The sequence below is a fragment of the Protopterus annectens genome, chromosome 3.part0 (assembly GCF_019279795.1).
Source record: "Protopterus annectens isolate FY-2018-M chromosome 3.part0, PAN1.0, whole genome shotgun sequence".
Lineage (NCBI taxonomy): Eukaryota > Metazoa > Chordata > Ceratodontiformes > Protopteridae > Protopterus > Protopterus annectens.
This window is the reverse complement of record NC_056731.1, coordinates 118,713,241-118,729,793: the sequence shown is the minus strand read 5'-3', so window position 1 is coordinate 118,729,793 and position 16,553 is coordinate 118,713,241. Positions and strand designations below refer to the sequence as shown.

The 16,553-nt window shown below is 41.7% G+C and overlaps 1 protein-coding gene across 1 annotated transcript in view; it reads right to left on the bottom strand.

Annotated features, from left to right (window-relative positions):
• Window positions 1–16,553, bottom strand: part of LOC122796777 (macrophage mannose receptor 1-like) — a 1,798,323-nt gene that overhangs the window by 687,650 nt on the left and 1,094,120 nt on the right. The gene's annotated exons all lie outside the window — the stretch shown is intronic.

Here is a 16,553-nt window from a genome sequence, read left to right as displayed (position 1 = left end):
TTAAAATATTAAAATTGTAACAATATTACAGAAATGAAGCAAATAAAGCAGAAATCAGCCATTATGTTTCATGATGATATTAATTTGAAAGCTTAAATATTAAGCAAAATGTGTGTAAGATAGTCTGTTGCAAAGAAATGCTGATGAGATTTCCCATGAATTGCTTAATGTCCAGTCTGATTAGTACAGCCCAAATTATGCGAGAGTGAAAGAGATATATGGCATGTATTAAAGGAATACATTTTCCCATGGCATATTCTATTTGTAAACCCACTGAAAATGGAAATTATTGATATCTGTACATTTTAATAAAGCAAATGTTGTTAATCTGAACAGAGGTTACTAAATGCAGTTACATATTCAGACACTAACTCAGAATTATAATTCCTCAGTCTTTTCCAGCATCTAGGTATCACAGTGAACCCGCCCAAGTCAAATCTAGTTCCGAGCCAAAACCTGGAATTCATCAGAGTCCTGCTGGACACAGTATCAGAGACTGTAGCACTGCCTACCCACAAGGTCCAGCTCATTCAGGATCAAGTTTCTCTTTTTTTTTTTTTTTTTGAATCTAGCATGCCTGCTTGTTCATTTGATTCTCAAAGCGCTAGGCTGCATGGTGGCTGCCATTCATTTGGTGCCTCTGTATCATATGTGAGTTCTTCAGTGGCCCCCGGCAGTCCAGTGGTCCATTCTGCCTGAGTCCAAGTCTGTGACAATAAAGTTGATTCAGGTATGCAGGAATCATCTTGTGTGGTGGCGTCAGTCTTGGGACCTTTTTCTAGGCAGGCCATTTTCTCTCCCCATGGCCATAGTGACCAGAGATGCATCTCTGTTGGAGTGGGGGGCCATTTTAAGGGCACGACGGTTCAAGGCACGTGGTCCCCTATAGAGACTAAATTGCACATAAATGTCCTGGAGATGAGCGCAGTACTTTTTTTACATTGCATGCCTTTCAGGAATGCCTTTTTCTGGGGGACCACAGCATTTCAGATGGACACCATTTTGGTTGTCTGGTACATCAACAAGGATGGGGGACACGGTCTTATCCTTTGTGCAGAGAGGCCATGAGAGTGTAATAATGGGCAATGTCTTTCAGGTGCTTTCTTCTTGCAATTCGTATATCTGGGAGTTCCAACATGCTGGCCAACAAACTCTCGAGTCCTCACAAGTGGTCCCTGAATCCATCAGTGGCAAGGCAAATCTTTGACCATTAGGGTCAACCATGCTGCGACCTTTTTGCTTCCCCAGTCAACCACAAAGCAGCAATTACTTTGCCCAGATTCCCCCATCAGAGGAGTCACCCAGGGACACTGTTGTTCATGATTGGCCCTGGGTCTCCTCTGTGTTTACCCTCCTATTCCCCTAATACCCAAAGTCTCACAGAATGCTTGTCATCTGAAGACCACTCTCATACTCATTGCCCCTTTCTAGCCTTGTCAGGCTTGGTTCTCCTTCCTAAGGTCTCATCTGAGGTATCCACCTCGGATACTAGATCCCATTTTAGATATCATCTCCCATCCCTGGGGGCTTCCACTTCCCAATCACCGGACCCTTGATCTAACCGCATGGTTTCTCCAGTTCCTGTAATCATTTCACAATCCAGGCTTCCTTCCCTGGTGAGGAGCATTATTTTGGCTTCTTAAAAGCCATCTACAAAGAAGGTGTATTCCAGTAAGTAGAAAAGGTTTCATGTTTGGGACAGGCAGTGGAATCTGGATCTCTTTTTAGCAGCTATTTCTGATATTTTGCTGCTCTTATATTCCCTTTCTCAGGATGGGGTAAGTTTTTCTACCATTAAGCTCCTGTTGGCTGTCTTCTCTAATTTCCATGTCAACAATGAGTTTACCTTTCCTTCAAAATTGAGCAAAGCCTTTTTGAAAGGAGTTTTTCTTATTAGACCTCTTATTCAGGACCCATCACCACCAGGGGATTTGACTTTTCTGCAGTCTCTGATGAAAAAAACTTTTTAACCTGCTAGTTCATGTGATGTTAAATTCCTAGCCTGGAAGACTGCCTTTTTAGTAGCCATTACTTCTGCCAAGAGGGTCTTGAAACTTCAGGCTCTGTGCATTAAGACCCTGTTCATGATCTTTCATAAGGATAGACTGTCTGTTAGAACAAATCCTTCCCCCCCCCCCCCCCCAAAGTGGCCTCTGAAGCATATATGTCAGTCAATCCAACTACTGGTCTTCTTCCCTAATTACTCTAATAAAGGAGAATATATCTTGCATTGTTTAGATGTCCACAGACAATTGCATTTTTATTTGAAAAGGACTGAGGAGTTTAGAAAGTCAGACCAACTCTTTGTGCCCTTCTCCCAAAACAGAAGGGGTCAGGCAATTTCCAAAGTGACCATCTCCAGGTGGATTGCTGGTTGCATTTTCTTCATTTATACTAGACAGAATTTAGAACTATCCAGACCAGTTAAGGCCCACTCCACTAGGTCTGTTGCTACGTCATCAGCCTTCTTGGCTCGACTTTCCCTTGATGAGATCTGTGCTGCTACGACTTGGTCTAATCCACATACTTTCATTTTGCACTAGAAGTTGGATTTGGATCTAGGAAGAGGGCTTCCTTTGGTTCCTCTGTGCTCCGGCTTATCCTTCCTTGAGGCCTCCCAGGGTTCATAGTAGCTGGGGACTCTGACCCATATGTAAGGAATAATGACACAGACAGCAACAGATAAAGAGTTATGTATTTTAACATAACTTAGCATCTGCGCTATCCATTGTCATTATTCATCACATTCTCACCCTCCTTCCCTCTTCCTTCTGGGTTGTCTGGTGAGGCTGTAGTGGCTTGCACATGGTGGGAACTTCTGCTGCAAATGTTTGTTCCTGTGTTTCAGCTAATTAGCAAACACAATCTGAGGGTTATAGGGTAGCAGTGGGGTTTTGTGTGTGGGGGGGGCTTGAGTTCTGGATCTGTTTGAGAAGTTGCCAGCTCGGATCTGAGGTCGGATCCTAGACCCATATGTGATGAATAATGACATTGGATAGCACAGATGCCAAGTTATGGTAAGTACATAACTCTAAATATGAACATAATCTGAGTTAACATGAGCAATTATGAAACTTGTGGTGAACCACTGTATTTTAGTTAAGGTCTGTATTTTGGGGGTTGGTCTAAAGTAATTAGGCTACTGTGATTGGGAGTTTTTATAGGTTATTGTAGCAGAAATGCTACTGAGGGTCTACCTGCATTTGAGGTTACAGCTTTGATGTGCACAAAGGTGGCTAGAAAGTATTTGAAAATTTAGTTTGCTGTGGAATGTGGAAAACTGAATTTCAATATTTTATAATATTTAGCTCTGGTGTATAAAGATAACTGGGAAGGAAGGGCAGTAGTTTTAGTATAAACTATAACATTGGAGGAGTTCAGAAAAGTTTAAGTTATAGTCCCCTTATGTTTTTTTTCATTTCTGACCAGGAGCATTTTGTGATACCCAAGTCTGTGTTTCTTAAGTAATTGGTTTTGCCTACTGAAGCTGAGCGACTTGTACTCTTTGGGGAAGCTTTTTTCATGGTTTGCTTCTTTGTTGTATTAATGTTTCTTCACAGATGAAAGCTAGGAACTCTTCTGTCCCCTTCTACCAGTATTTGCTACAGGTAGTCTGCCTTATGAATCTGGTGTATGAAACTGTCAATAATGTATTGTTGCCACTCCATCCTGTGTAAAGCATCACAGGTTATAGAAAATGTGGAGTCGTAAAGCTGACGATCAAGTGAGGGGTTGAAATGTCAGTGTTTCAGAGATGTTTTATTGCCTTACATATTAGAGGAAATGGGCAAGGGTCTCTAATTTGGGTGTGATTAGAACTGGTACGGGTGGCAGGGGTGGAATGCTAATATGGCTAATGTTAAGTCATTTTTATCTTGGGTCTAGTAAGTGTACTCACTAACTGAGATAGAAGAGGTGCTGCTTGATGTAAGTGGTCCACTCTAAGATTGCATTCACCTAATAATGTAACTTTTTCCTTTTTCCTCCATTCAGACAGATTTCCACCTGTGGAATGTGGAATAGACCTTCAGCTGCCCCTGATGCCTCTCCTTGATTTTAGATGCTATAAGTCTTGCCCGACACCCTCCAACCTAAACTGAAACCCTCCCGTTACTTGAGGGCAGGTTGAGGCATCTCAGTTCAGTGTCCTTATGCAGTTGTAGGGATTTTTTTTATTTATATGCCTTAACCCATTTTCTACCACAATGCTTGACTTGCACTGATAAACAGGTCTTTATGGTCGAGAATGCTTGTCTGTGCTTACCTATGAGCATGGGATGCATATCTCCTGTGTGACCACTAGGGCGACCACCCCTGCTTATTAACCCTTCCCCCCCCGGATAGGTGAACCTGTAAAAGTACTGCTGCCTTTCTCACCCTCCTCACAAAGTTCTGGTCTCGCTAGTTGAACTGGTCCCTAAGACCACATAAAATCATTCTTAGAATTCCATCAAGGATCATTTCTAGTGTAGTACTGCAGGTTGTCAGGAATTTGCAGAAAATGCAAATCAGTTTGGCATAGAGTGTGCCCTTGAATGTCGTTTACTTTAGACTTCTGTACTTGTTCATAGGTTCATAGGTTCATACTAGGCTATCTGCCCTAGGGCATTTATAAGCCTAGCCAGAGTGTGTTTGGCTTTCGCCACCCATTTTAAATTAATTTTGCTATGCCCTTTTTCAAGGTTAGTTGCCACCTGCTTGCCAATTGCTTGCGATTCAAGCAGATTTAAACTTGAAAAGTATTTTTGTAAGATGGTTATGTACCTTCTGCCACACACCCCAATGTGGGATTCTACTCCACAGCCTCTCATTTCATGTGTGTTACCTCTGAAGTTGCACCAGGTGTAAGATAGTGTGTATTGTATTATTTGTGTCTGCTTGAACCAGGCTGTACACATAATATCATGTGAAATGTGATCACATCACATCAAGTAGAACCAATAAATGTTGTTGCATTCCCCAGTAAGAGCTAATAGCAAGGGAGAAAGACCGCCTTCAGTAATTTTAGCTCCTATTTAATCATTACTGTATATTTTGGAGATATGCCAATAATGAGTTTAGAGGACTTTATCTTTGAGCTCTGTTTCAGTAGTGGCTGGGATATAATGTGATTTTTTGGAGAGAGAGTTTTAAAAAGTGCAGTCCGTTATTTCTGCTACTGTAGTTTGGTACATTTCAACATCCTTTGTATTTGTGGTAGATTACTTAATTGCTGGTGTTAGTATGTACGTTGTTACTAATTTAAGTTTTATAGTACTTTCTCCACTATTTTTCCCTTTCCTGCAGTTTCACTTCTATGTTTTAATTTTTTTGTTCCAGGCTTCAGCTTTGGCCATATTGCTCCAACTGCTACCATTCCCTCTCTACTACCACCCTGGTTCTGCGAGACCCTAAGGTGGAGGTAGAGTTTGAATTATACCCATACTATTCTCTGGATTAAGGATTGCCAGTAGGGTAGGAAAGGGAATGAGAGAAGTGTTTTGGGTGTGGAGGTGAGTGGCATCATCCATGCTAGATGCCCTGTGTTTCTTTAGACTCCATGTTTGATTTAAGTTAGGGTGAGTAGTTGGGCATGAACCACATGAACTTCTCCAACAGTGTTTTTATTGAATGAATTATGTGTGAACTTCTGTTCCAGTCATCTTGATACACAAAAACTTTCAAATGTTAAAAAACAATCAAATTATGCAATTTGCCATGTTCTGTTGTCTGCATTAGGTCGGGCTGGACATTTAGGAGCAACTGTGAGTGTATTCCTGCCCTGGCCCTCTAGGGCAGTTATGTTTTCTGCCCCCCACCCCACTCAAATGTCGTCCTTCTGAACTCTGACCTCCACCAGACCTTTATTTGAAGCATGCTTCCATATACCTAGGATAAACATTCCCATTTTCCCTGCTTTGCTGTCAGGCATGGAAGCTGCTAATCAAACTGTGGTATCCTGAGTCATAGTCAAGGCTTTATTCTGTATGCCACCACATAGATCATTGTTTTTAACTTCACTTCAAGTATTTTATACACTTCTGCACCAACGTGAACTTGAAAAAAGTTCAATAGATCAGCATTCTAGCCTGGTTAACACATTGTGTTATGCGTGTGTGACGCACATGTGTGAGTGTTGGTCTGTGTGTGTGTGTGTGTGTGTGTGTGTGTGTGTGTGTGTGTGTGTGTGTGTGTGTGTGTGTGTGTGTGTGTGTGTGTTGGTCGGTCTGTGTGTCATTGGTGTAAAATGTAAAAGTGAGGTGGTGTTTGGATGAGTAGGTATGTTACAGTTCAGTCTTTGGAGACATCTAGGACATTGTCACATTTATTTGGATTACTTAGGAAGTAAAACTTCTGCAAGATACTAAAATACCTTTCTTATTATGCAAGTTATATCTCTTAATTTCTTTCTTTGAACACAAAGATATTGGGCAGAAAATTGCCCTCAGACTTTATTGAAAAGTGTAAGCATTCCTGAGTTTGATTTAGTATCTTTTTTTATATCTTTGAGTTTTCCAGTTGGCTAACATTTTGGGGGAGGCTTATTCTCACTGCATTTCCTAATTACTGAGACTTAGTCTGTCATTATTTTTCCTCATGTTACCCCTCCCCCCCTTTTTTTTCTCTCTGTATGCACCTGTGGCAAGTCTGTCCTACCTGCTGATGGGTACATTGTGAGCCTTTATAATTTAAGTCTTCAGCGTGACTCTCCTATATAGTGGTTGTGTGAGACTTAATGATGCCAGTAGACATGGATAAAAATATATTTTAAGTGAATGTTCTGTTATCCAAGAAAGTGACAGATTCCCCAGAAAGATCTGTAGTCGCCTTTTGCAGCAGCTGCTTTATCATCACCTGTATAGATTCACAGTTATTTAGCAGGCATGCAGTCTGAGACCATTAAGGAGTTTTGCCCAAATTCCCATCTGCCCCATAGTATTGTCTTGTTAATTGACTTGCTCAAGGTCTTGCAGTAGGCAAATGAAGGATGAGGGACTTTAATCCTGAACCAGAGGAATGTTCTTGTTAATGGCTCATTGCACTAATCCTCTACTCTAACTCCAGTCTAAAAACAATAAGACTACATTATGTCATAGCTCTAAAACCAAGTTTAAACAAAGTTTCTTCCACTGAAAGTTGGGGAACACCTACAAGTCTAATAAGTTTGTTTTTCCTCACAATATCTTCGATGACAAAAGTTCATCTCCAGGATGTTATAGCCATGAATGCGCCTGTTGACTTAGCCAACCGGCTAGCAGATAGGCTCAACATAAACTTTAACCCCCTGCCCCCCAAAGGCCCTTTCGACATTGCCAATACTTGCCCCCACGTCACATCTCTGTAGATAAAGTATTAAATTCTCAATCCAAGGCAAAGAACACACCTTCCATGGGACCTGATTGTACCCAGGCTGTATTCTTCACCATCTCCAGTAAGAACTAGCTTTGCCATTGAGCATCCTATTCAACCACAGCCTAAGTACAGGCTTCATTCCAGCAGAGTAGAGCACTGCCATTGTCATCTCCTTGCACAAAGGTGGTGCCACTACTGACCCTGGAAACTATTGCCCTATTAGCTTGACAAGTCTGATGTGCAAAGCCGTGGAGTGTATTATTATGTATCTCATAAACAAGGACATAGGCAATCTCCAAGCACTTCACCCCACCCAGTTCGGATTTGTCAAAATTTTCAAGGGCAGATCTTGCCTGTTTAACCTGGTTGACTTCTTTGAGACTGTCACCAAGGCCCTGGATGATGGAAAGTCAGTACATACAGCTTACCTTGACTTGGCCAAGGCCTCTGACACAATCCCCCACTCAGTCATCATTGAAAAGCTAGCACAACTTGGTGTAAATCCCTGTCTCATCAGATGGGTGGCCAGCTGGCTCACCAACAGGACCTACAAGGTCAAAATAGGTGCCTCCACCTCCGATAGCAGAACTGTCACTAGTGGAGTTCCCCAGAAATCTGTCCTGGGACCCCTACTGTTTGGTGTCTACTTCTCAGAGGTCCAGGCAAAGACAAAAGGCCTGTGGCTGACCAAGTTTGTGGACAACTAAGTTGGGTGCTGTCATTGACTCCCCAAATGATGTTAACATACTGCAAGAGGGTCTCACAGCAACTAATGACAGGTGCCAAAGTCATTGTCTCAAGTTAAATGCAGAAAAATGTATTATCATACCATTCCACAAAAACACTGCCCCTACTGATTACCACATCAACGGCAACCTCCTAAGTACATAACCTGTGGTGAGATACCTGGGTACTCAGGTTGACAACAATCTCACATTCGATCATCATGTAGCAGCAGTGGTCAGAAAAGCCTTTTAGTGGTTCATCTCATAAGTAAAGGGATTGCATCCAAAAAAAAGGAGGTTATTACCTCTGTATACTCCTCTCATTAGACCAGTAATTGAGTATAATATCCTGTTTGGTATGTACCTCTCCAAACATCTGCAACAACTGGAAAGCCCACAGAAATACCTCACATAGAGAATCCATGGCCTCCAACACCTGTACTATGTGGACAGGCTCAAATCACAGTCACTCTTCTCTGTATCATACAGATTGCTCAGGGGTGATCTGTGTCTCGCCTACAAGTCAATCCCGGACCCTGGCCTACTAGAGATGCTCCATATCTGCAAGTCTAACTCCTCGTGGATCACCCACTTGAAAAGGCTAAATCTAATATGTAACATCAACAAAACCTGATGGAGAGACAGGTTTGTCTCCCAGAGGATGCCCCGTCTCTGGAATAGACTTCCCATACACATCAAACAGAGTACCTCACTGACCCTCTTCAACCGCAACCTTGATGAATGGATGGGAAACCACAAATTTGTCAAAGGGGGTCCACCTGTGTCCCTCACTGACAGAGGTAACAGGTGCTGACTGAGTTTGGGATAAAGTCTTAGCTAGTCTTGTAAGGGCTCCAGGGCTATTAACCTAGTAACCTTCTATGATCCTATGATCCTGTATAAAGTTGAACCTAATATAGCTTTAAAGTATATCTTCTTAATTCCACTTGCTTCCTGTTGAATACATTTATTGCCATTCTGTAGCTTACCCTTCATTGATATGTATCATTTTGATTAAATCTACCCATACATTGCAGGGAATAACCTGTAATTTAACTGTCCTGGAAATAAGTTTATGATCTGTTTCTTGACTACCAGAATTGCAAATTCATGCAGTCCATGCCTCTGTCACCTGGTACACAGAATAACTTGACATTGTGCTCATTGAAATTGTCTAACAGATCTGATTTTTTAAGAGACCAGTGAGAATGAAGAAGGCAAAAATTGCTTCTTTTCGGAGTTAATAAACAAAATTCCTGACAGACAATTAACGACATCTAGGACAGAGAATTATAATGATATTTCTAGGGATGTCATTGTTCCCCTTTACTCAGCTCACAATACACCAGCCATTGAGTACAATGCCCCTTTGTCATGTATCTGTCGAGCTATCTGCAACAAGAGGAATGCCCATAGAGATACCTTAATAAAATGAAAAAGCTCTGGTAAAATTAAAACATTACTTAAAGAACATAGAAAGCAGAGGTATATAAGTAATTAAGTAATATTCAAAAATTATACAGAGTGTCATTAATTAATGGCAGCATCATGTAAAGATATACGACACATCTGTGAAAATGACCTCAGTAGAAAGAAAAAAAGGAGGCACTGGTGGATTAGTAATAAGAGGTGAGAGAGAATGTTTTAGGACAGGTACAAATAAGAAGAGGGAGAAATAGAAGACAAGGACATTTTAGAGCAGTAATTGAGAATATACTGCTTGGAAAGACTGGAAAAAGGTAAGGGGCATGCCATTTATCATCCAGGAGTTGTGCATATACAAAGGCAGTACCTTTTAGGTATTAACTTGTTTGTGCTTTAAAAATGATGGTTTTATTGGCTTTCTACTGAATTATCAACTACAGTCTCGTCGCACTCAATAATTATCAAAATTAAAAATTGTTTCTTGGTCACTCCAGCTGCATACAGGAATAAAGCCCTGACTACAGCCCAGATGACATGGATTCCATTAGTGGCTCGAGTGACTGATGGAGCAAAAGGTAGGGTTTACATTAATAATGCTCTCTAAGGGGAAGAATGGTCCAGAGAGAGGAGTTGCCCTCAGGCATAGGTTGATGAGTGCAGGAAAGGGGGCAGGGCATACATAACCACTCCCCCTTACAGACTTGCAAATGGACAGTGGGCTGCCTGATACACCCTGGCCCAGTGTAAATTCAGGCATTGGGCCAGGGCATGAATTGAAGTGCCAGTAGACTCAGTCTAGGATGTGGGGCACTTGAAAGGCTGTCAGTTGTCAGAATGACATCAAGGGAGGGGAAAATTTATATTTTGCTTCTTAAGAAATAAGAAAGGTCACCTTGAGTGTAGTGGGGATGCTGCTTCCCCACACACTCCCAACTTATATAACCATATTCTAAATCACACAGCCTTGTGGTAAAAGGGCAAAATGCCACTGAGACTGAGATATTGTTTCAGTAATTACTGGATATGATGAGTTCACTCTCAATGATTCAATAGGTTTGCATTTACGTTTTCGTTAATTTTGTTAGCAGATCCATATAGGGAACATGCCAATGAACAAAGCCAAAAAACATTGAATCCATTAATTGAGAAGTAAATGATATTGAGACAAGTATGCAGTCAGGGTGAAGTGCACTTGGACTCTGTTAGCTTTAGTGAGACACTCAAATAGTCTATAAGTGTGTGCGCAGTTGATAGGTGACTGCTTTCAACTGTCACAGGTCATATGTTCATACTAAGCTATCAGTCTGTTGATTATTACAAATCTATCCAATAACCACAGGTCAGTTGTACCTTGTGTCTGTGAGGTAAGACCTTAATTGTTGCACCAACCCTTCTCACTTCAGTGGGTTTCTTGCTACTTTCTCCAGAGAGATAATCGCATCTTATACACTACTAAAGAAATGCAAGCAGTGAATCAGACAGCAGGATTCTTAGAAATGTCCCCCTATCATTTCATCATTAAGCAATAATACATGGCAGAGGTATGAGTTAGAGTGCAATTTAGACCCAGCAGACAAGGTCTGGTCCTGATGGCAAAGTCTAAGGTACTAAATGTTTTGGCCAGGAAGAAATAAATCCCAGCTCTCCTTACAAATGCTTCCTGTATGACTCAATAAGCTATATGTGGGTGAGGTTATAACCAGATGAAAACAACTAGTTGTAACCTCTTTCATAAAAGAAAACAAAAGTAAATCAGTTTTTGAAGGCGGCAAACCCTGTCTCACCACCCATGTGTGGGGCAAGCCCTCCTACAACCTTGACTTTATGATGTTCAGAGTTAGAAAAATATGAAGAGGGGAAAATCTTCCAGCAGAAAAGAAAGTACAGTTGTGTAGATAACATACCGTGATTGTAGATGTTTGAGAAGATCAGTGCTGCACTGATTCATGAAACCTCCTGCTATGCAGAAGCTCACAGCTAAACCTGATACTAGATTCATTCTTCTCACCAGTCATCCAATGTACCTGGCCATTGGGTGTTGGGACATTGCAGATATAAAAAGAGCATCAGACAGCACTAAATAAAAGTTTTCCTTGTTCAGTAAATTAGAGGCTGAAGCTTGTAGGCAGAGAATGACCTGCCCACCTCACCTATAGTGGCAGACTGATACCCTGTCCTAAAGAAGTTGGATAAGAGGACTGGGGGTGTGGCATGGGAACCCACCCCAACCCTAGGTAGGTATAAAAAGAGGGGAAGGAGGGAGGGAAATGGTACTACAACACTGGTTCACTCAAATGTTTACAGTTATGGTAGGTTTCCTACATAACTGTACTTTGTTAAATGCAGTCAATATTGCAGTACAGATTCTTGGGAACTTTCTCAAAACAGACACCTGGGGTGGATGATTTGAGTACTGGACCCAAGACAGTAGGCTGTGCAAGATGGCTAAGGTGAACCTGGCTTTAACCCTGGAAATGGTTCCAAAATGGTAGCACTTTGTGAAGGTATGGACAGAGGACCAGGAGGCAGCTTCTAAAATAACCTGTTTAGAGATTCCTTTCAAATTGGCTATGGTAATAGCTTTAGCCACGGTGGAGTGTGCCCTGATTTTAGCAGGGACCTGTTTTCCATTATAAGAATATTAGATGTTAATACAGTTTTCAATCCATTTAGAGAGTGTGCGCTTGTGTACTGATCTCCCTTGTTTATCATTAGCACATGCCATCAACAGTTAGTCCGGTCTGTCAGAGAAGTTGATCCTATGTAAATAAAATTTCAGTTGTCTGTGTACATTGACAAAGTGTTCAGTTCTAGCTCTTTCTCCCTTGTTCTGTGGTTGGGGAAAGAAAACATAAAAACAAATAGCTTGACTTAAGGATATGTCTGACTAGGTTGACTATGATGAACGGAGGTGCTATGCAGATGGAAAATCGAATGGTAGATGTTTGTTTCCCATGTTGCCAAGCATTACATGATCAAAAGTTCACATCAGAGAATGCTACTGTGCATTCACTGATATAAACTTGAAGCAATGTACAGAAATTGTGGTACAGTGTAGATTGGAACATTCATCCCTTTCTTCACTGTAGTGCAATCTCGGAGTTGGAATATGTAGCTAGCAGGGGGTGTGAGGAGCTTACCTCCCTGCAAAAATGTGATGTGAGGTGTAGGAGTTCCACTTACCTGAACTCCTATATGGAGATCACACTCACTGTTCAGAGAAAATGTCGAATCTACTGAATTTGTTCAGCAGATTTGACATTGTGAACTGATGTATATTATGACATTCGACATTCTGTTCGATGTTCTAAACGGATATTTTTTTTAAAGTTTGAAATTTTAATAGTAAACCATCTGACTACCTTAAGCATAAAAGCAGTGTTAGTTCTGAGGGTGACTCCATCCCTACAAAATACTAGTAAAGGTTCTTTAGACATCAAGACCTGCAGCTCTAAAATTCACCCATCTGAGGTGAAATCCAAAGGAAGAGCTGTTTTCAAAGTTTGAAGTTTGGTAGAGAGTGTCATTTTTTCAAGCAGATAGTTTAGATTCCAGGAGTGCAAGATCCCATCTGGGTGATCACAGATTGGGGGAGGAGGGCTGGGCAGGGATGCTAACATTCCTAAAGCATGTACTTTATGACTAGAATAAGATAACACTTGCATATATAACAAAAATGGTAATTTTATTAAGCCACGGTGGTGCAGCGGTAGCGTTGTCACCTCACATCAAGAGGTTCTCCCATTCGATTCTCGGCTGGAGGACCATCTGTGTGGAGTCTCCATGTCCTCATCACGGTCGAGTGGCATTTGAAAGACATGTGTAGAATGGGTGTGCCTTCATTAAAGGTTGGGCATCAAGCTGGCACCTCGGCACCGTAAAAACCTACTGCCCATCATTAGCGGACTGGAGTTGAACTGTGGTGACCCTTAACCGGGAAAAGCCGAAAGAAAAACAGCTAGTACCTGTGCAAAAGTAGCCTGTGTGGGTAGAATTCCATTTTCCTAGCACTAGACTGGGAATCTTTTCCATTTAGTTAGGTATGATTTTCTGGTACTTTCTCTTTTACTATTGACAGCATATCTTGTGACAAGGATTTTATCCATAATCCCTGAAAAGGATTGTCTGGCTGGAATTAATATCAAATCCTCCAAGCAGTCAGGTTGAGCGTTCTTAGATTGGGATGACTGACAGACACCTTGCTCTGTGATACAAATCCATGTGGAAAGGAGCAGTCCAGGTTTGTCCCCCCTGTTCTGGTAGGAGAAGGAAGAACCAGTGTTGCCTGAGCCAGTAAGGTGTAATGAGAATAATTCTTGACATATCTGATCCCAACTTTTGCAATACTCAGGGGAGCAGAGATATAGGTGGAAAGGAACAAATAAGGAGGTCCATCCTTTTGAGGGAGAAGGCATTTGCTCTCCATGCCCTTTTTGATGAGTTCTTGAGCATAATTTGCTTAGCTTCCTGTTTTCTTGAGAAGCAAAAAGGTCTATTTCTGTCACATATCAATTGTATGTCAGGTCCAAGAAGTCTCATTCATTGCAGACTAGGAATGTCATGCTCAGAGTATCTGTTATCTGGTTGTCCTGACCCAGTATGTAAGAGGTCATGGTGATAATTCCTGTATGGCTTGCCATGTGCAACAGTTGCAAAGCTATTCTACACAGTCAGTAAGAGTGGGTACCCCCTGCTTTGTTTATGTTGCATACCATTTTTGGGTTGTCCATCAGTATTATCGTGGCTTAGCTTTTGTTGAAAGGTCCTTAATGCCAAGTTTACTGACATCTCTTTTAGGTTGATAAGATGACTTGTCTGATGCCTGTCTCAGGTCTCTTGAACTTTGAATTTGTCTGGGTGAGCTTTCCAGGCCAAGTCTGAGCTATCTGTTGTCAGGGTGTGGATTGTCTATGGTAGTAAGAAAGGGGTCACTGATGCTGTTTTACCACCAGTGGAGCTCTTTGTTTTAGGCAAGGAAGCAGTGGAATGGGAGTATCCAGGGAGTATTGCTGCTGAGACCAACAGTTCTTTAGAAACCACAGTGGCCTTCTCATGTGGAGTTGTGCATGGAGAATCATTAAAATGCAAGAAGCTATGAAACCTAGGACACTCAGAAACTTTTGTGTTGCAATGGCCTTTTTATTTTGTAAGTCCCTGAAGTCCTGGGAAAGGAAGGAAATCTTGTCCTTGGGATGGAAAGCTCTTTATAGCACAGACTCCAAGAGTGCCCCAGGAAGGCAGTCTTGGTAATGTGGGATAGCTGTGAAATTTGGATATTGAGGGTTAAAGCCACATTTTGGAGTCAGGCATTGTGATTTGCATAACTGAAAGGAGTTTTGTTATGGACTCGGTCCGGATGAGACAATAGTCCAAGTGAGGGTAGATGTGAATGTCTTGAGTCCTGCAGAAGACAATAGCTGGTGCCAGACATTTGGTGAAAACCCTGGAAGCAGTAGACAAGCTAAATGGTAAGGCAAATAATGGGTAATGGGATCTCTATGCCGTAAAAAGCAAGAACCTCCTGCATTCCAGTAGAGTAAAACCATGAAGGTAGGAATCCTTCAGAAACAGCGTCACTAGTCATGTCACTAGGAGAATGAGTGGTAACAGTTTTTAAAGGGTGAACAGTTTGAATTTTCTTGCTACCAGAAACTTGTTTAGCTTTAACAAATCTAGTAGCGGTTTCCAGGTGCCTCCCTTCTTGGGAACTAGGAAGAGGCAGTAGTAGAAGCCTTTGGGAACTAGGAAAAGGCAGGAGTAGAAGCCTTTGTCTATGTGTTCTGTGGGGATAGTTTGAATAGACCCTTGAAGGAAGAGGTCCTTTAACAGAGGAGGTTTCAAATGTTCTTGCTGCTTTGGTGGTGGGTGGATACTTGAGAATGGGGGGTCCTCCAAAACAGGAAGACATACCCATTTCTTATGATGTTTAGGATGCATTGGTCTAGAGTAAAAGTCCATTGAAAGAGAGCAGCCTTCCTCCCAGGAACAGAGATGGGCTGGGATGGGATTTTGGGACAGGGGAAGGAGGTGCTGACAACAGTAACAGCAGTTCATTGAGGGCAGGGTCCTTAAAATCCTATGTCTGTTATGTTGGTCAGTTTGCCATGTACTATGAAACTTGTTCAATTTGTGGCTCAAGGTTTGTCTTAATTGTACCATGTGACAGGATATTTTGATTGCAGGGTATTTAAAAGTTCAGTTATCGAGGATGTTCTATGTTCTGATGAAGGCAGTAGTTGCACTTAACATTTTATTGTGCATTCTACAATAAACATGTGTATACATTTCTCTTTGGTGGTGGTTTCTTCAAAATGTATTTACCCAGCCAGCCAGTACTATTGGGCCACAAAGAGAGTGTATGGCCCATAGCACTGGCCACTCCAGTCTATCTCATAGTGATGGATTCCTGCAGTGTCCATTTGGGCCACAGTAGTAGATGGCACACAGCTGCTTGCACCTTACCTCATGCCATGTGTTCTCCTTTCCTTTTGTGTTGTGCCCCATACACTGAAACTTGTCCCTCTCATGCCATCACCATTTGACTGCCCTGCTCCATCCATCTTATGTCTTCCATCTAATGTTAGCACTCCCACCCATGCTTATCTATATCTTTCAGTCCCCATGTAGACATCTAACAGCCCTTCCTTTATAGCCTTTTACTCTTCTTCCTCTAAAAACAAGGTATTATCCATAAAAACATGCCACTCTCCTCTCCATCTTGCACAGTTATATGCTGCCCTTTTGTGTGACCCTCTTCCTTCCCTTCCCCATTTTTTTGCTTTCTTATTCATCCCTTTATTTTCTTTTCATGCATGTGACAGGGGTCCACATATGTGATACCACAGCAGTGTGAATTTTTTATGGTTATATAGCTTTCTCTAGTGTTTTGTACTACTCTGCCAAGGAATGTACTAGCACATACAGCTTTTCTAATTCCTGTGTTGCTTCATATTTAAAATGTAAAGGTCTTTAATTGATAATTTCTGTTGCATCACATTGGAAAAGTAAAGGTCAGTGAGTTGACATTTTCTGTTCTTGGGAGGGCACACCATTTGCCACAAGACCTCTCTG